Here is a 27,031-nt window from a genome sequence, read left to right on the forward strand (position 1 = left end):
ACTCTTGGCATCACAATGCTCCATGCCACTGTCATCACAATGGACCATGACATATATCATCACAATGCTCCCTGACAACTGCCTTAACAAAACTCCATGAACTTCTCATCACAATGCTCCAGGACCTTATCATCACAATGCTCCATGTCCTTGTCATCACAATGCTCCATGACCTTATTTATGAAAATTCTCCGTGACTCCATTCATCACAATGCTTCATGATATTTGTCATCACAATTGTCCATGTCCTCGTCATCACAAGACTCTGTGACTTATGTCACCACAATGCTCCATGAACTTCTCATCACAATGCTCTCTGACACTTGTCATCACAATGCTCCATGACCCTTGTCATCATAGTTGTCTTTGCACTTGTCAGCACAATGCTCCATGAATCATGTAATCACAATATGCCATGTGCTTGTCATCATAATGCTTCACAACATTGTCATCCCAATGCTCCATGCACTTTTCATCAAAATGCTCTCTCACCACTGATATCAGAGTGTTCCATCACTAGTCATCACTATACACCCTCCCCCTTGTCATCACAATGTTCCATGACCCCTGTCATCGCAATGCTACATGACCTTATCATCAAAATGCTCCATGACCCCCGACATCACAATGTTCCATAAACCCTGTCATCAAAATGATCCATGACCCGTTTCATCTCAATGCTCCATGAACCCTGTCATCACAATGCACCATGCCCATCATCATAATGCTTCAACCTATTTTCATCACAATGAAATCAGAATGCTCCATGACCTCTGTCATCAAAATTCTCCAAACCCTTGTGATCACAATGTTCCATAACCCTTGTCTTCACAACACCCCATGACACTCGTCATAACAATTATCCATGTTCTTCTCATCACAATGCTTCATGAACTTTCTCATCACAATGTTCAATATACTTGTCATCACAATGCTCCCCGACACTTTTCGTCAGTATGCTCCTTGAACCCGTTCATGATAACGCTCTATGTATTTTTCATCACAGTGATCCATACCGTTTTCTTCAAATTGCTCCATGACCCCTGTAATCACAATGCTCCATGACCCGTTTCATCAGAATGCTCCATGAGACTTGTCATCACAAAGCTCCAAGGTCTTCTCATCACAATGCTCCAGGAACATTTCATCACAATCTCCATTCACTTGTCATAACAATGCTCCATGACCATGTCATCACAATACTCCATGAACATTTTCAGCCCAATGCTCCATGACCTTCTCATCACAATGCTCCATGACACTTGTCATCACAATGCTCCATGACGCCTGTCATCAAAATGCTCCATGACCCTTGCCATCACAATAATCCATTCCCTTGTCATCACATTGCTCAATGACCACTGTAATCGCAATGCTCCATGACGCTTGTCATCACAGTGCTCTATGACACTTGTCATCCCAATGCTCCATGCATTCATCAGCAAAATGCTACATGACCTTGTCATCACGATGCTCCATGCGCTTGTCATCACAATACTCCATTCCCATTGTGACCACAATCCTCCATGAAACTTGGGATCACATTGCTTTCTACCCTTGTTATCACAATGCTCCATGCTCCTTGAAATCAAAATGATCCATGCCCTTGTCATCACAGTGATCCATGACATTTGTCATCACAATTCTCAATACACTTGTCATCACATTGCTCGCTGACAATTGTCAGAAGTCTCCTTGAAGTCACTCGTGAAATAGCTCCATGCCTTTTTCATCACAGTGCTCCTTGCCATTGTCATCACAATGCTCCATGCCCCTTGTCTTAACAACGCTCCATGATGCCTGTCATCACAATATCCCATGACCTTGTCATCACAATGCTCTATGACATGTGTCATCACAATTCTCAAAACACTTGTCATCCAAATGCTCCCTGACACTTGTCAGAAGGCTCCTTGAAAACTGTCATGAAATAGCTCCATGCCTTTTTCATCACAGTGCTCCATGCCATTGTCATCACAGTGCTCCATGCCCCTTGTCTTAACAACGCTCCATGATGCCTGTCATCACAATATCCCATGACCTTGTTATCACAATGCTCTATGACATGTGTCATCACAATTCTCAAAACACTTGTCATCCAAATGCTCCCTGACACTTGTCAGAAGGTTCCATGAAATCTGTCATGTAATAGCTCCATACCTTTTTCATCACAATGCTCCATTCCCTTATCATCACAATGCCCCATGCCCTTGCCATCACAATGCTCCAAGCCCTTGTCATCACAATGGACCATGATATATGTCCTCACAATGCTCCCTGACACCTCTCTACACAATACTCCATGACCTTGTAATCACAGTGCTCCATGCCCCAGTCATCACAATGTGCCATGCACACTGTCATCACAATAATCCATGAAACTTGTCAGACCAATGCTCCATGACTCTGTAATCACAATGCTCTATGCCGTTGTCAGCACAATGCTCCAAGCCCTTGTCACCACAATGCACCATTACCTTTGTCATCATAATCCTCCATGACCCTTGGCATCACAATGCTCCATGCCATTGTCATCACAATGGTCGGACATATGTCATCACAATGCTTCATGACACATGACATCAGAATGCTCCAGGGGATTCTCAACAAAATGCTCCATGCCATTGTCATTACAATGCTCCATGACCCTGGTCATCACCACGCTCCATGATGCCTTTCATTACAGTATTCCATGTCCTTCTCATCACAATGCTCCATGACCAATGCCATCACAATGTTCAATACACTTGTCATCACAATGCTCCCTGACACTTGTCATAAGTCTCCTTGAACTCTGTCTTGAAACAGCTCAATGCCTTTTCATCAAAATGGTCCATGCCATTGTCATCACAATGCTTTTTGACCCTTGTCATCAGAATGCTCCAATCCCTTGTCATCACAATACTCCATGACCATTGGCATCACATTGCTCCATGCCATTGTCATCACAATGGACCATGAAATATATAATAACTATGCTCCCTGACAACTGTCTTCACAAAACTCCATGACCTTGTCATCACAATTCACCAGGCCCTTGTCATCACAATTCTCCATGCCCTTGTCATCACAATGCTCCATGACCTTTTTTAAGAAAATTCTCCGTGACTTTAGTCATCACTATGCTTCATGACATTTGTCATCACAATTGTCCTTGTCCTCGTCATCACAAGACTCTGTGACTTATGTCACCACAATGCTCCATGAAATTCTCATCACAATGTTCTCTGACCCTTGTCATCACAATGCTCCATGCCGTTGTCACCACCATGCTCCGTGACCCTTGTCCTCACAATTGTCAATGCACTTGACAGTACAATGTTCCATGACCCGTTTCATCACATAATGCCATGCGCTTGTCATCATAATGCTCCACAACTTTGTCATCACAATGCTCCATAAACAATGTCATCACAATGCTCCATGCTCTATTCATCAAAATGTTCTCTCACCACTGATATCAGAGTGTTCCATCACTAGTCATCACTAAACTCCCTCACTGCTCTCATCACAATGTTCCTTGACCCCTGTAATCGCAATGCTACATGACCTTATCATCAAAATGCTCCATGACCCCTGACATCACAATGGTCCATAACCCCTGTCATCAAAATGCTCTTGGACCCTTTTCATCTCAATGCTCCATGAACCCTGTCATCGCAATGCACCATGCCCATCATCATAATGCTTCATGCTATTGTCATCTCAATGAAATCAAAATGCTCCATGACCCTTGTCATCACAATGCTCCAAGCCCTTGGCATCACAATGCTCCATTACCTTTGTCATCCTAATCATCCATGACACTTGGCATCACAATGCTCCATGACACATGACATCAGAATGCTGCAGGGGATTCTCAACAAATTGCTCCATTCCATTGTCATCAAAATGCTCCATGGCCCTTGTCATCACAACTCTCCATGATGCCTGTCATCACAATATTCCATGTCCTTGTCATCAAAATGCTCCATGTCCATTGTCATCACAATGCTCAATACACTTGTCATCACAATGATCCCTGAAACTTGTCAGAAGTCTCCTTGAACTCTGTCATGACATATCTCAATGCCTTTTTCAACACAATGCTCCATGCCCTTATCATCACAATGCTCCCTGCCATTGTCATCACAATGCTTCATGACGCATGTCATCAGAATGCTCCAATCCCTTGTCATCACAAGGTTCCATTACCTTTGTCATCACAATCCTCCATTACCCTTTGCATCACAATGCTCCATGCCATTGTCATCACAATGGACTATGGCATATATCATCACAATGCTTCCTGACAACTTCTTAACAAAACTCCATGAACTTCTCATTACAATGCTCCAGGACCTTATCGTCACAATGCTCCATGCCCTTGTCATCACAATGCTCCATGACCTTATTTATGAAAATTCTCCGTGACTCCAGTCATCACAATGCTTCATGACATTTGTCATCACAATTGTCCATATCCTCGTCATCACAAGACTCTGTGACTTATGTCACCACAATGCTCCATGAACTTCTCATCACAATGCTCTCTGACCCTTGTCATCACAATGCTCCATGACCCTTGTCATCATAGTTGTCTTTACACTTGTCAGCACAATGCTCCATGACCCAAGTAATCACAATATGCCATGTGCTTGTCATCATAATGCTTCACAACTTTGTCATCCCAATGCTCCATGCACTTTTCATCAAAATGCCCTCTCTCCACTGATATCAGAGTGTTCCATCACTGGTCATCACTATACTCCCTCACCCCTGTCAACACAATGTTCCATGAACCCTGTCATCTCAATGCTACATGACCTCATCATCAAAATGCTCCATGACCCCCGACATCACAATGTTCCATAAGCCCTGTCATCAAAATGCTCCATGACCCTTTTCATCTCAATGCTCCTTGAACCCTGTCATCACAATGCCCCATGCCCATCATCATAATGCTTCATGCTATTTTCATCACAATGAAATCAGAATGCTCCATGACCTCTGTCATCAAAATGCTCCAAACTCATGTGATCACAATGTTCCATAACCCTTGTCTTCACAACGCCCCATGACACTCGTCTTAACAATTATCCATGTTCTTCTCATCACAGTGCTTCATGAACTTTGTCATCACAATGTTCAATATACATGTCATCACAATGCTCCCCGACACTTTTTGTCAGTATGCTCCTTAAACGTGTTCATGATAAGGCTCTATGTATTTTTCATCACAGTGATCCATACCGTTTACTTCAAATTGCTCCATGACCCCTGTAATCACAATGCTCCATGACCCGTTTCATCAGAATGCTCCATGAGACTTGTCATCACAAGGCTCCAAGGTCTTCTCATCACAATGCTCCAGGAACTTTTCATCACAATCTCCATTCACTTGTCATAACAATGCTCCATGACCATGTCATCACAATACTCCATGAACATTTTCAGCCCAATGCTCCATGACCTTCTCATCACAATGCTCCATGACTCCTGTCATCACAATGCTCCATGACGCCTGTCATCAAAATGCTCCATGACACTTGCCATCACAATAATCCATTCCCTTGTCATCTCATTGCTCCATGATCAATGTAATCGCAATGCTCCATGACGCTTGTCATCACAGTGCTCTATGACACTTGTCATCTCAATGCTCCATGCCTTCATCAGCAAAATGCTACATGACCTTGTCATCATGATGCTCCATGCGCTTGTCATCACAGTACTCCATTCCCATTGTGACCACAATCCTCCATGAAAATTGGGGTCACATTGCTTTCTACCCTTGTCATCACAATGCTCCATGCTCCTTGAAATCAAAATGATCCATGACCCTTGTCATCACAATTCTCCAAGCCCTTGTCATCACAATGCTTCATGACATTTGTCAACACAATTGTCCTTGTCCTCGTCATCACAAGACTCTGTGACTTATGTCACCACAATACTCCATGAAATTATCATCACAATGCTCTCTGACCCTTGTCATCACAATGCTCCATGCCGTTGTCACCACCATGCTCCGTGACCATTGTCATCACAATTGTCAATGCACCTGACAGCACAATGTTCCATGACCCGTATCATCACAAAATGCCATGCACTTGTCATCATAATGCTCCACAACATTGTCCTCACAATGCTCCATAAACGATGTCATCACAATGCTCCATGCACTTTTCATCAAACTGCTCTCTCACCACTGATATCAGAGTGTTCCATCACTAGTCATCACTATACTCCCTCACTGCTGTCATCACAATGTTCCTTGACCCCTTTCATCGCAATGCTACATGACCTTATCATCAAAATGCTCCATGACCCCTGACAGCACAATGTTCCATAACCCCTGTCATCAAAATGCTCTTGGAACATTTTCATCTCAATGCTCCCTGAACCCTGTCATCGCAATGCACCATGCCCATCATCATAATGTTTCATGCTATTGTCATCACAATGAAATCAAAATGCTCCTTGACCCTTGTCATCACAATGCTCCAAGCCCTTGGCATCACAATGCTCCATTACCTTTGTCATCATAATCCTCCATGACACTTGGCATCACAATGCTCCATGCCATTGTCATCACAAGGGACCGCACATATGTCATCACAATGCTCCATGACACATGACATCAGAATGCTGCAGGGGATTCTCAACAAATTGTTCCATTCCATTGTCATCACAATGCTCCATGACCCTTGTCATCACAACGCTCCATGATGCCTGTCATAACAATATTCCATTTCCTTGTCATCACAATGCTCCATGACCATTGTCATCACAATGCTCAATACACTTGTCATCACAATGATCCCTGAAACTTGTCAGAAGTCTCCTTGAACTCTGTCATGACATATCTCAATGCCTTTTTCAACAAAATGCTCCATGCCCTTATCATCACAATGCTCCATGCCATTGTCATCACAATGCTTCATGACGCTTGTCATCAGAATGCTCCAATCCCTTGTCTTCACAATGTTCCATTACATTTGTCATCACATTCCTCCATTACTCTTGGCATCACAATGCTCCATGCCATTGTCATCACAATGGACCATGACATATATCATCACAATGCTCCCTGACAACTGTCTTAACAAAGCTTCTTGACCTTGTCATGCCAATTCACCAGGCCCTTGTCATCACAGTGCTCCATGCCATTGTCATCACAATGCTCCATGACCTTTTTTATGAAAATTCTCCATGACTCCAGTCATCACAATGCTTCATGACATTTGTCATCACAGTTGTCCTTGTCCTCGTCATCAAAAGACTCTGTGACTTATGTCACCACCATGCTCCATGAAATTCTCATCACAATGCTCTCTGACACTTATCGTCTCAATGCTCCATGCCGTTGTCACCACCATGCTCCATGACCCTTGTCATCACAATTGTCAATGCAATTGACAGCACAATGTTCCATGACCCGTGTCATCACAAAATGCCATGCGCTTGTCATCATAATGCTCCACAACATTGTCGTCACAATGCTCCATAAACGATGTCATCACAGTGCTCCATGCTCTTTTCATCAAAATGCTCTCTCACCCCTGATATCAGAGTGTTCCATCACTAGTCATCACTATACTCCCTCACTGCTGTCATCACAATGTTCCTTGACCCCTGTCCTCGCAATGCTACATGACCTTATCATCAAAATGCTTCATGACCCCGGACATCACAATGTTCCATAACCCCTGTCATCAAAATGCTCTTGGACCCTTTTCATCTCAATGCTCCATGAACCCTGTCATCCCAATGCACCATGCCCATCATCATAATGCTTCATGTACTTGTCAACACAATGAAATCAAAATGCTCCATGCCCTCTGTCATCACAATGCTCCCAAACCCTTGTGATCACAATATTGCATAACAATTGTCATCACAATGCCCCATGACGCTCATCATCACAATTATCCATGGTCTTCTCATCACAATGCTCCATGAACTATGTCTTCACAATCCTCAATGCCCTTGTTATCACAATGATCACTGACACTTGTCGTCAGTATGCTCAATGAACCCTGTCATGACGAGGCTCGACACCTTTTTCATCACAATGATCCATGCCTTTTTCATCACAATGCTCAAAGACTCCTGTAATCACAATACTCCATGCTGTTCTCATCACAATGTTCAATGATGCATGTCATCAAAATGCTCAATGGCCTTCTCATCACAATGCTCCATGCCCTTGTCATCAAAATGCTCCAATAACCCTCTAATCACAAGGCTCCATGGAAATTTCCGTCAAAATGCTCCATGACACTTGTCATCACAAGGTTCCATGGTCTTCTAAACACAATGCTCCAGGAGCTTGTCATCATAATGCTCCATTCCCATGTCATCACAATGCACCATGAACACTGTCATCACAACGCTCCATGACACATGACACAATGATCCAGGACTCTTGTCATCTAAATGCTCCATGAAACTTCTCATCACAATGATTCATGCCCTTGTCATCCCAATGCTACATGACCCCTGTAATCACAATGTTCCATGACGCTTGTCATCACAGTGCTCCATGACTCTTGTCATCACAATGTTCCATGATTTTGTCAGCAAAATGCTACATGACCTTGCCATCACAATGCTCCATGCGCTTGTCGTCACAATTTTCCATGAACCTTGAGATCATGGTGGTTCATGCTCCTGTCATCTCAATGCTCCACGCTCCTTGAAATCAAAATGATCCATGACCCCTGTCATCACAATGCTCCAAACACTTGTGATCATAATGTTCCATAACAATTGTCATCACAACTCTCCATGATGCCTGTCATCACAATACTCCATGCCCTTGTCAACACAATGCTCCATGACATTTGTCATCACAGTTTCAAGACTCTTGTCATCACAATGATCCATGACACTTATCGTCAAAATGCTACTTGAACCGTGTCATGAAAAGGATACATGCCTTTTTCATCACAATGCTCCTTGCACTTTTCATCAAAATGCTCCATGCCATTGTCATCACAATAGTTCACAAGATTGTCATCCGAATGCTCCAAGAAACTTGTCATCACAATGCTCCATGACACCTGTCATCAAAATGCTCATGACTCCTGTCCTCATAATGCTCCATGTCCCTTGTCATTAGAATGCTCCGTGATGCTCGTCATCACAATTATCCATGGTGTTCTCATCACAATGCTCAACGGTCTTGCCATCACAATGCTCCATGCCCTGGTCATAACAATGCTCCATGTCCCATTTCATCAAGATTCTCCACGTCCTTGTCATCACAATTCTCAATGCACTTGTCATCACAATGTTCCATGACCACTGTCATAGCAGGCAACATGCGCTTGTCATCACAATGCTTCCCGATATTCTCATCAAAATACTCAATTGCCCTTGTCATCACAGTGCTCCATGACCCTTGGCATCACAATGCTCAAAGCATCTGTCATCACAATAATCCATTACATTTGTCATCACAATCCTCCAAGACACTTGGCATCACAATGCTCCCTGCCATTAGCATCACAATGGACCATGACATATGTCATCACAATGCTCCCTGACACCTGTCTTCACAATACTCCATGAACTTGTCATCACAATGCTCCAGGCCTTTGTCATGAAAATACTCCACAAGCTTTTCATCAGAAGGCTCCATGATCCTTGTCATTACAGTGCTCCATTACGCTCATCATCACAATTATCCATGGTCTTCTCATCACAATGTTCCAAGGTCTTGCCATCACAATGCTCCATTCACTGGTCATCACAATGCTACATATCCCTTGTCGTTCCAATGCACCATGACACCTCTCATCACAAAGTTACATATTCTTGTCATCACAATTCTCCATGCATTTGTCATCGCAATGCTCCGTGACACCTATCATAGCAAGCTCCACGCTCTTGTCATCACAATGCTTCACGACCTTGTCATCGACATTCTCAGTGGCACTTGTCATGACAATGCTCCATGCCCTTGTCATCACAATGATCAAGACATTGTCATCACAATCGCCCATGACACCTGGCCTCATAATGTTCCATGCAATTGTCATCACAATGGACCATGACATATATAATCACAATGCTAACTTAGATCAGTCTTCACAATAATCCGTGACCTTGTCATCAAGAGGCTCCATGCCCTTATCATCACAATACGCCATGCCCACTGTCATCACAATAATCCTTGAAATTTGTCAGACCAATGCTTCATGCCCCTGTCATCACAATGTTCCATTCCCTTTCATCACAATGTACCATGACCCCTGTCATCACAATGCTCTTGACTCCAGTCATCACAATGCTTCATAAAATTTGTCATCACAATGGTCCATGCCCTCATCATCAGGAGGCTCTGGTACATTTGTCACCACAATGCTCCATGAACTTTTCACCACAATGTTCTCTGGCACTTGTCATCACAGTGTCCCATGCCTTTGGCAGCACAATGCTCCATGACACATGTTATCACAATGCGGCATGCACTTGTCATCACAATGCTCCACAACCTTGTCATCACAATGTTCCATAAACCTTGTCATCACAATGCTCCATGCACTTCTCATCAAAATGCTCTGTCACCACTGATCTCACAATGTTCCATCTCTAGTCATCACAGTACACCCACACCCATGTCATCACAATGTTCCAAGACCCCTGTCATCACAATGTTACATGACCATATCATCACATTGATTCATGACCCCTAACATCAAAATGTTCCATAACCACTGTCATCAAAATGCTCTATGACCCTTTTCATCTCAAGGATCCTTGACCCCTTACATCACAATGTTCCCTAAAGTGTGTCAGCACAATATTCCATGTCCCTTTTCATCAAATGGCTCCGTGATCATGTCATCACCATGCTCCCTGCCCTTCTCATCACAATGCACCACGCCCTTTTCATCAAAATGCTCCATAACATTTGTCATCACAAAGTTCCATGACACTAGCCATCAAAATGCTCCATGCCATTGTCATCATATTGCTCCATGAACACTCTCATCACATTGCTCAATGCCCTTGTCATTACAAAGCCCTATGACGCTTGTCATCGCAATGCTCGATGCCCTTCTCATCACAATGCTCCATGCTCTTTTCTTTACAATCTTCCATGACCCATGTATCACAGTGTTCTGTGCCCTTGTCATCACAATGATCCTTTCCCACTCTCATCCCAGTAAGACATGAAACTTTTCAGACAAATGCTCCATGCCCTTGTCATCACAAGCCTCCATTACCCCTGTCAAAACAATGCTCCATGACCCTTGCCAGTATAGTGTTCCACGGCCTTGTCATCACGATGCTCCAAAACCCCTGTAATCACAATGCTCGATGTCCTTGTCATCACAAAGCTCCATGACGCAAGTCATCAGAATGCTCCATGACCTTCTCATTACAATGCTCCCTGCTCTTGTCATCACAATTCTCCAAGACCAATTTAATCACAATCCTCCATGCCCCTCTTCATCTGAATACTCCATGAACCCTGTCCTTCAAAATGCACCATGCCCATCATCATAATGCTTCATGCTATTGTCATCAAAATGAAATCAAAATGCTCCATGACCTCTGTCATCACAGTGCTGCAAAGCCTATAGATCACGACGTCCCAGAACACTTGTCATAACAATGCACAATGATGATTGCCATCAAAATTATCCATGGTCTTCTCAGCACAATGCTCCATGATATTTGTCATCACAGTGCTCAATACACTTGTCATCACAATGCTCAATAACACTTGTCGTAGTATGCTCCTTGAACGCTGTCATGACAAGGCTCCACTTCTTTTTCATCACAATGTCCCATGCCCCTTTCCATGTCAATTCTCCATGAACCCTATCATCCCAATGCACCATGCCCATCATCATAATGCTTCATGCTATTGTCATCACAATGAAATCAAAATGCTCCATGACTTCTGTCATCACAATGTCCACTCTCTTTCATCACAACGTACCATGACCCCTGTCATCACAATGCTCATGACTCCAGTCATCACAATGCTTCATAAAATTTGTCATCACAATGGTCCATGCCCTCATCATCAGGAGGCTCTGTTACATTTGTCACCACAATGCTCCATGAACTTTTCACCACAATGTTCTCTGGCACTTGTCATCTCAGTGTCCCATGGCTTTGGCAGCACAATGCTCCATGACCCATGTCATCACAATGCGCCATGCACTTGTCATCACAATGCTCTACAACCTTGTCATCACAATGCTCCATAACCTTGTCATCACAATGCTCCATGAACTTCTCATCAAAATGCTCTGTCACCACTGATCTCTCAATGTTCCATCCCTAGTCATCACAGTACACCCTCACGCATGTCATCACAATGTTCCAAGACCCCTGTCATCACAATGTTACATGACCATATCATCACATTGCTCCATGACCCCTAACATCAAAATGTTCCATAACCCCTGTCATCAAAATGCTCTATGATCCTTTTCATCTCAAGGATCCTTGACCCCTTACATCACAATGTTCCCTAAACTGTGTCAGCACAATATTCCATGTCCCTTTTCATCAAATGTCTCCGTGATCATGTCATCACCATGCTCCCTGCCCTTCTCATCACAATGCACCACGCCCTTTTCATCAAAATGCTCCATAACATTTGTCATCACAAAGCTCCATGACACTTGCCATCAAAATGCTCCATGCCATTGTCATCATATTGCTCCATGAACACTCTCATCACATTGCTCAATGCCCTTGTCATCACAAAGCTCTATGACGCTTGACATCGCAATGCTCGATGCCCTTCTCATCACAATGCTCCATGCTCTTTTCTTTACAATCTTCCATGACCCATGTATCACAGTGTTCTGTGCCCTTGTCATCACAATGATCCTTTCCCACTCTCATCCCAGTAAGACATGAAACTTTTCAAACAAATGCTCCATGCCCTTGTCATCACAAGCCTCCATTACCCCTGTCAAAACAATGCTCCATGACCCTTGCCAGTATAGTGTTCCACGGCCTTGTCATCACGATGCTCCAAAACCCCTGTAATCACAATGCTCCGTGCCCTTGTCATCACAAAGCTCCATGACGCAAGTCTTCAGAATGCTCCATGGCCTTCTCAATGCAATGCTCCCTGCTCTTGTCATCACAATTCTCCAAGACCAATTTAATCACAATCCTCCAGGCCCCTCTTCATCTGAATGCTCCATGAACCCTGTCCTCAAAATGCACCATGCCCATCATCATAATGCTTCATGCTATTGTCATCACACTGAAATCAAAATGCTCCATGACCTCTGTCATCACAATGCTCCAAACCCTATAGATCACGACATCCCAGAACACTTGTCATAACAATGCACAATGATGATTGCCATCAAAATTATCCATGGTCTTCTCATCACAATGCTCCATGAACTTTGTCATCACAGTGCTCAATGCACTTGTTGTCACAATGCTCCCTGACACTTGTTGTCAGTATGCTCCTTGAACCCTGTCATGACGAGGCTCGACGCCTTTTTCATCACAATGATCCATACCTTTTTCATCACAATGCTCCAAGTCCCCTGGAATCACAATACTCCATGCTCTTGTCATCACAATGTTCCATGATGCATGTCATCAGAATGCTCCATGGCCTTCTCATCACAATCCTCCATGCCCCTGTCATCAAAATGCTCCAATACTCCTGTAACCACAAGTCTCCATGGCACTTTCCATCAGAATGCTCCATGACACTGTTCATCACAAGGTTCCATGGTCTTCTCAACACAATGCTCCAGGAGCTTGTCTTCATAATGCTCCTTTCCATTGTCATCATAATGCACCATGACAACTGTCATCAAAACGCTCCATGACCCATGACACAACCATGATCCAGGACTCTTAGCATGAAAATGCTCCATGAAACTTGTCATCACAATGATTCATGCCTTTGTCACCCCAATGTTCCATGACCCCTGTAATCACAATGCTCCATGACGATTGTCATCACTGTGCTCCATGACACTTGTCATCACAATGTTCCAAGCTTTTGTCAGCAAAAAGCTACATGACCTTGTCATCACAATGCTCCATGTGCTTGTCATCACAATCCTCCATGAACCTTGGGATCACATTGCTTCATGCTCCTGTCATCACAATGCTCCACGCTCCTTGAAATCAAAATGATCCATAACCTCTGTCATCACAATGCTCCAAACCCTTTTGATCATAATGTTCCATAACACTTGTCGTCACAACTCTTCATGATGCGTGTCATCACAATACTCCATGACCTTGTCATCACAATGCTCCATGACATTTGTCATCACAATGCTCAAGACACTTGTCATCACAATGATCCATGATACTTATCGTCAAAATGCTCCTTGAACCGTGTCATGAAAAGGATCCATGCCTTTTTCATCACAATGCTCCATGCCCTTTTCATCACAATGCTCCATGCCATTTTCATCACAATAGTTCACAAGCTTGTCATCAGAATGCTCCATGAAACTTGTCATCACAATGCTCCATGACCCCTGCCATCAAAATGCTCATGACACCTGGCATCATAATGCTCCATGTCCCTTGTCATTACAGGGCTCCGTGATGCTCGTCATCACAATTATCCATGGTGTTCTCATCACAATGCTCCACGGTCTTGCCATCACAATGCTCCATGCCCTTGTCATAACAATGCTCTATGTCCCTTTTCATCAGGATTCTCCACGTCCTTGTCATCACAATTCTCCATGCACTTGTCATCACAATTCTCAATGTCCCCTGTCAAAGCAAGCAACATGCGCTTGTCATCACAATGCATCCCGACCTTCTCATCAAAATTCTCATTTGCCCTTGTCATCACAATGCTCCATGACCCTTGGCATCACAATGCTCCAAGTCCTTGTCATCACAATAATCCATTACATTTGTCATCACAATCTTCCATGACACTTGGCATCACAGTGCTCCCAGCCATTATCATCACAATGGACCATGACATATGTCATCACAATGCTCCCTGACACCTGTCTTCACAATACTCCATGAACTTATCACCACAATGCTCCAGGCACTTGTCATTACAATACTCCACAAGCTTTTCAACAGAATGCTCCATGACCCTTGTCATTACAGTGCTCCATGACGCTCATCATCACAATTATCCATGGTCTTCTCATCGCAATGTTCCAAGGTCTTGCCATCACAATGCTCCATTCGCTGGTCATCACCATGCTACATGTCCCTTGTCGTCACAATGCACCATGACACCTCTCGTCACAATGTTATATGTTCTTGTCATCACAATTCTCCATGTATTTGTCATCGCAATGCTCCATGACACCTGTCATAGCAAGCCCCACGCGCTTATCATCACAATGCTTCATGACCTTGTCATCGACATTCTCAGTGGCACTTGTCATGACAATGCTCCATGCCCTTGTCATCGCAATGATCCAAGACCTTGTCATCACAATCGCCCATGACACCTGGCCTCACAATGTTCCATGCAATTGTCATCACAATGGACCATGACATATATCATCACAATGCTAACTGACATCTGTCTTCACAATAATCCGTGACCTTGTCATCACAAGGCTCCATGCCCATATCATCACAATACGCCACACCCACTGTCATCACAATAATCCTTGAAATTTGTCAGACCAATGCTTCATGCCCCTGTCATCACAATGTTCCACTCCCTTTCATCACAATGTACCATGACCCCTGTCATCACAATGCTCTTGACTCCAGTCATCACAATGCTTCATAAAATTTGTCATCACAATGGTCCATGCCCTCATCATCAGGAGGCTCTGTTACATTTGTCACCACAATGCTCCATGAACTTTTCACCACAATGTTCTCTGGCACTTGTCATCACAGTGTCCCATGCCTTTGGCAGCACAATGCTCCATGACCCATGTCATCACAATGCGCCATGCACTTGTCATCACAATGCTCCACAACCATGTCATCACAATGCTCCATAATCCTTGTCATCACAATGCTCCATGCACTTCTAATCAAAATGCTCTGTCACCACTGATCTCTCAATGTTCCATCACTAGTCATCACAGTACACCCTCACCTATGTCATCACAATGTACCAAGACCCCTGTCACCACAGTGTTACATGACCATATCATCACATTGCTCCATGACCCCTAACATCAAAATGTTCTATAACCCCTGTCATCAAAATGCTCTATGACCCTTTTCATCTCAAGGATCCTTGACCCCTTACATCACAATGTTCCCTAAACTCTGTCAACAAAATATTCCATGTCCCTTTTCATCAAATGGCTCCGTGATCATGTCATCACCATGCTCCCTGTCTTCTCATCACAATGCACCACGCCCTTTTCATCAAAATGCTCCATAACATTTGTCATCTCAAAGCTCCATGACACTTGCCATCAAAATGCTCCATGCCATTGCCATCATATTGCTCCATGAACACTCTCATCACATTGCTCAATGCCCTTGTCATCACAAAGCCCTATGACGCTTGTCATCGCAATGCTCGATGCCCTTCTCATCACAATGCTCCATGCTCTTTTCTTTACAATCTCCCATGACCCATGTATCACAGTGTTCTGTGCCCTTGTCATCACAATGATCCTTTCCCACTCTCATCCCAGTAAGACATGAAACTTTTCAGACAAATGCTCCATGCCCTTGTCATCACAAGCCACCATTACCCCTGTCAAAACAATGCTCCATGACCCTTGGCAGTATAGTGTTCCACGGCCTTGTCATCACGATGCTCCAAAACCCCTGTAATCACAATGCTCCATGCCCTTGTCATCACAAAGCTCCATGACGCAAGTCATCAGAATGCTCCATGGCCTTCTCATTACAATGCTCCCTGCTCTTGTCATCACAATTCTCCAAGACCAATTTAATCACAATCCTCCATGCCCCTCTTCATCTGAATACTCCATGAACCCTGTCCTTCAAAATGCACCATGCCCATCATCATAATGCTTCATGCTATTGTCATCACAATGAAATCAAAATGCTCCATGACCTCTGTCATCACAATGCTCCAAACCCTATAGATCACGACGTCCCAGAACACTTGTCATAACAATGCACAATGATGATTGCCATCAAAATTATCCATGGTCTTCTCAGCACAATGCTCCATGACATTTGTCATCACAGTGCTCAATACACTTGTCATCACAATGCTCAATAACACTTGTCGTAGTATGCTCCTTGAACGCTGTCATGACAAGGCTCCATGCCCCTTTCCATGTCAATTCTCCATGAACCCTGTCATCCCAATGCACAATGTCCTTCATCATAATGCTTCATGCTCTTATGATCACAATGAAATCAAAACGTTCCATGCCCTCTGTCATCACAATGCTCCAAAACCTTGCGATCACAATATTCCCTAACAATTGTCATCACAATGCCCCATGACACTCATCATCACAATTACCCATGGTCTTCTCATCACAATGCTCCATGAACTTTGTCATCACAATGCTCAATGCACTTGTTATCACAATGCTCACTGACACTTGTTGACAGTATGCTCCTTGAAACCTGTCATGACGAGGCTCGACGCCTTTTTAATCACAATGATCCCTACCTTTTTCATCACAATGCTCCAAGTCCCCTGTTATCACAATACTCCATGCTCTTGTTATCACAATGTTCCATGATGCATGTCATCAGAATGCTCCATGGCCTTCTCATCACAATCCTCCATGCCCCTGTCATCAAAATGCTACAATACTCCTGTAACCACAAGGCTCCATGGCACTTTCCATCAGAACGCTCCATGACACTTGTCATCACAAGGTTCCATGGTCTTCTCAACACAATGCTCCAGGAGCTTGTCATCATAATGCTCCTTTCCATTGTCATCACAGTGCACCATGACAACTGTCATCACAACGCTCCATGACCCATGACACAACCATGATCCAGGACTCTTGGCATCAAAACGCTCCATGAAATTTGTCATCACAATGATTCATGCGCTTGTCACCCCAATGTTCCATGACCCCTGTAATCACAATGCTCCATGACGCTTGTCATCACTGTGCTCCATGACACTTGTCATCACAATGTTCCATGCTTTTGTCAGCAAAAAGCTACATGACCTTGTCATCACAATGCTCCATGAGCTTGTCGTCACAATCCTCCATGAACCTTGGGATCACATTGCTTCATGCTCCTGTCATCACAATGCTCCACGCTCCTTGAAAAAAAAATGATCCATGACCTCTGTCATCACAATGCTCCAAACCCTTGTTATCATAATGATCCATAACACTTGTCGTCACAACCCTTCATGATGCGTGTCATCACAATACTCCATGACCTTGTCATCACAATGCTCCATGACATTTGTCACCACAATGCTCAAGACACTTGTCATCACAATGATCCATGATACTTATCGTCAAAATGCTCCTTGAACCGTGTCATGAAAAGGATCCATGCCTTTTTCATCACAAGGCTCCTTGCCATTTTCATCACAATGCTCCATGCCATTGTCATCACAATAGTTCACAAACTTGTCATCAGCATGCTCCATGAAATTTGTCATCACAATGCTCCATGAACCCTGTCATCAAAATGCTCATGACACCTGGCATCATAATGCTCCATGTCCCTTGTCATTACAGTGCTCCGTGATGCTCGTCATCACAATTATCCATGGTGTTCTCATCACAATGCTCCACGGTCTTGCCATCACAATGCTCCATGCCCTGGTCATCACAATGCTCTATGTCCCTTTTCATCAGGATTCTCCACGTCCTTGTCATCACAATTCTCCATGCACTTGTCATCACAATTCTCAATGTCCCCTGTCAAAGCAAGCAACATGCGCTTGTCATCACAATGCTTCCCGACCTTCTCATCAAAATTCTCATTTGCCCTTGTCATCACAATGCTCCATGACCCTTGGCATCACAATGCTCCAAGCCCTTGTCATCACAATAATCCATTACATTTGTCATCACAATCTTCCATGACACTTGGCATCACAATGCTCCCTGCCATTATCATCACAATGGACCATGACATATGTCATCACAATGCTCCCTGACAGCTGTCTTCACAATACTCCATGAACTTGTCATCACAATGCTCCAGGCCCTTGTCATGACAATACTCCACAAGCTTTTCATCAGAATGCTCCATGACCCTTGTCATTACAGTGCTCCATGACGCTCATCATCACAATTATCCATGGTCTTCTCATCACAATGTTCCAAGGTCTTGCCATCACAATGATCCATTCGCTGGTCATCACCTTGCTACATGTCCCTTGTCGTCACAATGCACCATGACACCTCTCGTCACAATGTTATATGTTCTTGTCATCACAATTCTCCATGTATTTGTCATCGCAATGCTCCATGACACCTGTCATAGCAAGCTCCACGCGCTTGTCATCACAATGCTTCATGACCTTGTCATCGACATTCTCAGTGGCATTTGTCATGACAATGCTCCATGCCCTTGTCATCGCAATGATCCAAGACCTTGTCATCACAATCGCCCATGACACCTGGCCTCACAATGTTCCATGCAATTGTCATCACAATGGACCATGACATATATCATCACAATGCTAACTGACAGCTGTCTTCACAATAATCCGTGACCTTGTCATCACAAGGCTCCATGCCCTTATCATCACAATACGCCATGCCCACTGTCATCACAATAAACCTTGAAATTTGTCAGACCAATGCTTCATGCCCCTGTCATCACAATGTTCCATTCCCTTTCATCACAATGTACCATGACCCCTGTCATCACAATGCTCTTGACTCCAGTCATCACAATGCTTCATAAAATTTGTCTTCACAATGGTCCATGCCCTCATCATCAGGAGGCTCTGTTACATTTGTCACCACAATGCTCCATGAACATTTCACCACAATGTTCTCTGGCTCTAGTCATCACAATATCCCATGCCTTTGGCAGCACAATGCTCCATGACCCATGTCATCACAATGCGCCATGCACTTGTCATCAAAATGCTCCACAACCTTGTCATCACAATGCTCCATAAACCTTGTCATCACAATGCTCCATGCACTTCTCATCAAAATGCTCTGTCACCACTGATCTCTCAATGTTCCATCACTAGTCATCACAGTACACCCACACCCATGTCATCACAATGTTCCAAGACCCCTGTCATCACAATGTTACATGACCATATCATCACATTGCTCCATGACCCCTAACATCAAAATGTTCCATAACCCCTGTCATCAAAATGCTCTATGACCCTTTTCATCTCAGGGATCCTTGACCCCTTACATCACAATATTCCCTAAACTGTGTCAGCACAATATTCCATGTCCCTTTTCATCAAATGGCTCCGTGATCATGTCATCACCATGCTCCCTGCCGTTCTCATCACAATGCACCACGCCCTTTTCATCAAAATGCTCCATTACATTTGTCATCACAAAGATCCATGACACTTGCCATCAAAATGCTCCATGCCATTGTCATCATATTGCTCCATGAACACTCTCATCATATTGCTCAATGCCCTTGTCATCACAAAGCTCTATGACGCTTGTCATCGCAATGCTCGATGCCCTTCTCATCACAATGCTCCATGCTCTTTTCTTTACAATCTTCCATGACCCATGTATCACAGTGTTCTGTGCCCTTGTCATCACAATGATCCTTTCCCACTCTCATCCCAGTAAGACATGAAACTTTTCAGACAAATGCTCCATGCCCTTGTCATCACAAGCCTCCATTACCCCTGTCAAAACAATGCTCCATGACCCTTGCCAGTATAGTGTTCCACGGCCTTGTCATCACAATGCTCCAAAACCCCTGTAATCACAATGCTCCATGTCCTTGTCATCACAAAGCTCCATGACGCAAGTCATCAGAATGTTCCATGGCCTTCTCATTACAATGCTCCCTGCTCTTGTCATCACAATTCTCCAAGACCAATTTAATCACAATCCTCCATGCCCCTCTTCATCTGAATGCTCCATGAACCCTGTCCTCAAAATGCACCATGCCCATCATCATAATGCTTCATGCTATTGTCATCACACTGAAATCAAAATGCTCCATGACCTCTGTCATCACAATGCTCCAAAGCCTATAGATCACGACGTCCCAGAACACTTGTCATAACAATGCAAAATGATGATTGCCATCAAAATTATCCATGGTCTTCTCAGCACAATGCTCCATGACATTTGTCATCACAATGCTCAATACACTTGTCATCACAATGCTCAATAACACTTGTCGTAGTATGCTCCTTGATCGCTGTCATGACAAGGCTCCATGCCATTTTCATCACAATGTCCCATGCCCCTTTCCATGTCAATTCTCCATGAACCCTGTCATCCCAATGCACAATGCCCATCATCATAATGCTTCATGCTCTTTTCATCACAATGAAATCAAAATGTTCCATGCCCTCTGTCATCACAATGCTCCAAAACCTTGTGATCACAATATTCCATAACAATGGTCATCACAATGCCCCATGACACTCATCATCACAATTACCCATGGTCTTCTCATCACAATGCTCCATGAACTTTGTCATCACAATGCTCAATGCACTTGTTGTCACAATGCTCCCTGACACTTGTTGTCAGTATGCTCCTTGAACCCTGTCATGACGAGGCTCGACGCCTTTTTCATCACAGTGATCCATAACTTTTTCATCACAATGCTCCAAGTCCCCTGGAATCACAATACTCCACGCTCTTGTTATCACAATGTTCCATGATGCATGTCATCAGAATGCTCCATGGCCTTCTCATCACAATCCTCCATGCCCCTGTCATCAAAATGCTCCAATACTCCTGTAACCACAAGGCTCCATGGCACTTTCCATCAGAATGCTCCATGACACTTGTCATCACAAGGTTCCATGCTCTTCTCAACACAATGCTCCAGGAGCTTGTCATCATAATGCTCCTTTACCTTGTCATCACAATGCACCATGACAACTGTCATCACAACGCTCCATGACCCATGACACAACCATGATCCAGGACTCTTGGCATCAAAATGCTCCATGAAATTGTCATCACAATGATTCATGAGCTGGTCATCCCAATGTTCCATGACCCCTGTAATCACAGTGCTCCATGACGCTTGTCATCACTGTGCTCCATGACACTTGTCATCACAATGTTCCATGCTTTGTCAGCAAAAAGCTACATGACCTTGTCATCACAATGCTCCATGTGCTTGTCATCACAATCCTCCATGAAACTTGGGATCACATTGCTTCATGCTCCTGTCATCAAAATGCTCCGCGCTCCTTGAAATCAAAATGATCCATGACCTCTGTCATCACAATGCTCCAAACCCTTGTGATCATAATGTTCCATAACACTTGTCGTCACAACTCTTCATGATGCGTGTCATCACAATACTCCATGACCTTGTCATCACAATGCTCCATGACATTTGTCATCACAATGCTCAAGACACTTGTCATCACAATGATCCATGACACTTATCGTCAAAATGCTCCTTGAACCGTGTCATGAAAAGGATCCATGCCTTTTTCATCACAGTTCTCCATGCCCTTTACATCACAATGTTCCATGCCATTGTCATCACAATAGTTCACAAGCTTGTCATCAGAATGCTCCATGAAACTTGTCATCACAATGCTCCATGAACCCTGTCATCAAAATGCTCATGACACCAGGCATCATAATGCTCCATGTCCCTTGTCATTACAGTGCTCCGTGATGCTCGTCATCACAATTATCCATGGTGTTCTCATCACAATGCTCCACCGTCTTGCCATCACAATGCTCCATGCCCTGGTCATCACAATGCTCTATGTCCCTTTTCATCAGGATTCTCCACGTCCTTGTCATCACAATTCTCCATGCACTTGTCATCACAATTCTCAATGTCCCCTGTCAAAGCAAGCAACATGCGCTTGTCATCACAATGCTTCCCGACCTTCTCATCAAAATTCTCATTTGCCCTTGTCATCACAATGCTCCATGACCCTTGGCATCACAATGCTCCAAGCCCTTGTCATCACAATAATCCATTACATTTGTCATCACAATCTTCCATGACACTTGGCATCACAATGCTCCCTGCCATTATCATCACAATGGACCATGACATATGTCATCACAATGCTCCCTGACAGCTGTCTTCACAATACTCCATGAACTTATCATCACAATGCTCCAGGCCCTTGTCATGACAATACTCCACAAGCTTTTCATCAGAATGCTCCATGACCCTTGTCATTACAGTGCTCCATGACGCTCATCATCACAATTATCCATGGTCTTCTCATCACAATGTTCCAAGGTCTTGCCATCACAATGCTCCATTCGCTGGTCATCACCATGCTACATGTCCCTTGTCGTCACAATGCACCATGACACCTCTCGTCACAATGTTATATGTTCTTGTCATCACAATTCTCCATGTATTTGTCATCGCAATGCTCCATGACACCTGTCATAGCAAGCTCCACGCGCTTGTCATCACAATGCTTCATGACCTTGTCATCGACATTCTCAGTGGCACTTGTCATGACAATGCTCCATGCCCTTGTCATCGCAATGATCCAAGACCTTGTCATCACAATCGCCCATGACACCTGGCCTCACAATGTTCCATGCAATTGTCATCACAATGGACCATGACATATATCATCACAATGCTAACTGACATCTGTCTTCACAATAATCCGTGACCTTGTCATCACAAGGCTCCATGCCCATATCATCACAATACGCCATGCCCACTGTCATCACAATAATCCTTGAAATTTGTCAGACCATTGCTTCATGCCCCTGTCATCACAATGTTCCACTCCCTTTCATCACAATGTACCATGACCCCTGTCATCACAATGCTCTTGACTCCAGTCATCACAATGCTTCATAAAATTTGTCATCACAATGGTCCATGCCCTCATCATCAGGAGGCTCTGTTACATTTGTCACCACAATGCTCCATGAACTTTTCACCACAATGTTCTCTGGCACTTGTCATCACAGTGTCCCATGCCTTTGGCAGCACAATGCCCCATGACCCATGTCATCACAATGTGCCATGCACTTGTCATCACAATTCTCCACAACCTTGTCATCACAATGCTCCATAAACCTTGTCATCACAATGCTCCATGCACTTCTCATCAAAATGTTCTGTCACCACTGATCTCTCAATGTTCCATCACTAGTCATCACAGTACACCCTCACCTATGTCATCACAATGTACCAAGACCCCTGTCACCACAGTGTTACATGACCATATCATCACATTGCTCCATGACCCCTAACATCAAAATGTTCTATAACCCCTGTCATCAAAATGCTCTATGACTCTTTTCATCTCAAGGATCCTTGACCCCTTACATCACAATGTTCCCTAAACTCTGTCAACAAAATATTCCATGTCCCTTTTCATCAAATGGCTCCGTGATCATGTCAACACCAGGCTCCCTGTCTTCCCATCACAATGCACCACGCCCTTTTCATCAAAATGCTCCATAACATTTGTCATCTCAAAGCTCCATGACACTTGCCATCAAAATGCTCCATGCCATTGCCATCATATTGCTCCATGAACACTCTCATCACATTGCTCAATGCCCTTGTCATCACAAAGCCCTATGACGCTTGTCATCGCAATGCTCGATGCCCTTCTCATCACAATGCTCCATGCTCTTTTCTTTACAATCTCCCATGACCCATGTATCACAGTGTTCTGTGCCCTTGTCATCACAATGATCCTTTCCCACTCTCATCCCAGTAAGACATGAAACTTTTCAGACAAATGCTCCATGCCCTTGTCATCACAACCCACCATTACCCCTGTCAAAACAATGCTCCATGACCCTTGCCAGTATAGTGTTCCACGGCCTTGTCATCACGATGCTCCAAAACCCTTGTAATCACAATGCTCCATGCCCTTGTCATCACAAAGCTCCATGACGCAAGTCATCAGAATGCTCCATGGCCTTCTCATTACAATGCTCCCTGCTCTTGTTATCACAATTCTCCAAGACCAATTTAATCACAATCCTCCATGCCCCTCTTCATCTGAATAATCCATGAACCCTGTCCTTCAAAATGCACCATGCCCATCATCATAATGCTTCATGCTATTGTCATCACAATGAAATCAAAATGCTCCATGACCTCTGTCATCACAATGCTCCAAACCCTATAGATCACGACGTCCCAGAACACTTGTCATAACAATGCACAATGATGATTGCCATCAAAATTATCCATGGTCTTCTCAGCACAATGCTCCATGACATTTGTCATCACAATGCTCAATACACTTGTCATCACAATGCTCAATAACACTTGTCGTAGTATGCTCCTTGAACGCTGTCATGACAAGGCTCCATGCCTTTGTCATCACAATGTCCCATGCCCCTTTCCATGTCAATTCTCCATGAACCCTGTCATCCCAATGCACCATGCCCATCATCATAATGCTTCATGCTCTTATCATCACAATGAAATCAAAACGTTCCATGCCCTCTGTCATCACAATGCTCCAAAACCTTGCGATCACAATATTCCATAACAATTGTCATCACAATGCCCCATGACACTCATCATCACAATTACCCATGGTCTTCTCATCACAATGCTCCATGAACTTTGTCATCACAATGCTCAATGCACTTGTTATCACAATGCTCACTGACACTTGTTGTCAGTATGCTCCTTGAAACCTGTCATGACGAGGCTCGACGCCTTTTTCATCACAATGATCCATACCTTTTTCATCACAATGCTCCAAGTCCCCTGGAATCACAATACTCCATGCTCTTGTTATCACAATGTTCCATGATGCATGTCATCAGAATGCTCCATGGCCTTCTCATCACAATCCTCCATGCCCCTGTCATCAAAATGCTCCAATACTCCTGTAACCACAAGGCTCCATGGCACTTTCCATCAGAATGCTCCATGACACTTGTCATCACAAGGTTCCATGGTCTTCTCAACACAATGCTCCAGGAGCTTGTCATCATAATGCTCCTTTCCATTGCCATCACAATGCACCATGACAACTGTCATCACAACGCTCCATGACCCATGACACAACCATGATCCAGGACTCTAGGCATCAAAACGCTCCATGAAATTTGTCATCACAATGATTCATGCGCTTGTCATCCCAATGTTCCATGACCCCTGTAATCACAATGCTCCATGACGCTTGTCATCACTGTGCTCCATGACACTTGTCATCACAATGTTCCATGCTTTTGTCAGCAAAAAGCTACATGACCTTGTCATCACAATGCTCCATGTGCTTGTCATCACAATCCTCCATGAACCTTGGGATCACATTGCTTCATGCTCCTGTCATCACAATGCTCCACGCTCCTTGAAATCAAAATGATCCATGACCTCTGTCATCACAATGCTCCAAACCCTTGTGATCATAATGTTCCATAACACTTGTCGTCACAACTCTTCATGATGCGTGTCATCACAATACTCCATGCCCTTGTCATCACAATGCTCCATGACATTTGTCACCACAATGCTCAAGACACTTGTCATCACAATGATCCATGACACTTATCGTCAAAATGCTCCTTGAACCGTGTCATGAAAAGGATCCATGCCTTTTTCATCACAAGGCTCCTTGCCATTTTCATCACAATGCTCCATGCCATTGTCATTACAATAGTTCACAAGCTTGTCATCAGAATGCTCCATGAAACTTGTCATCACAATGCTCCATGACCCCTGTCATCAAAATGCTCATGACACCTGGCATCATAATGCTCCATGTCCCTTGTCATTACAGTGCTCCGTGATGCTCGTCATCACAGTTATCCATGGTGTTCTCATCACAATGCTCCACGGTCTTGCCATCACAATGCTCCATGCCCTGGTCATCACAATGCTCCATGTCCCTTTTCATCAGGATTCTCCTCGTCCTTGTCATCACAATTCTCCATGCACTTGTCATCACAATTCTCAATGTCCCCTGTCAAAGCAAGCAACATGCGCTTGTCATCACAATGCTTCCCGACCTTCTCATCAAAATTCTCATTTGCCCTTGTCATCACAA

The sequence above is a fragment of the Mesoplodon bidens genome, assembly GCF_964165515.1.
Source record: "Mesoplodon bidens genome assembly, chromosome: Y".
NCBI classification, from domain to species: Eukaryota; Metazoa; Chordata; class Mammalia; order Artiodactyla; family Ziphiidae; genus Mesoplodon; species Mesoplodon bidens.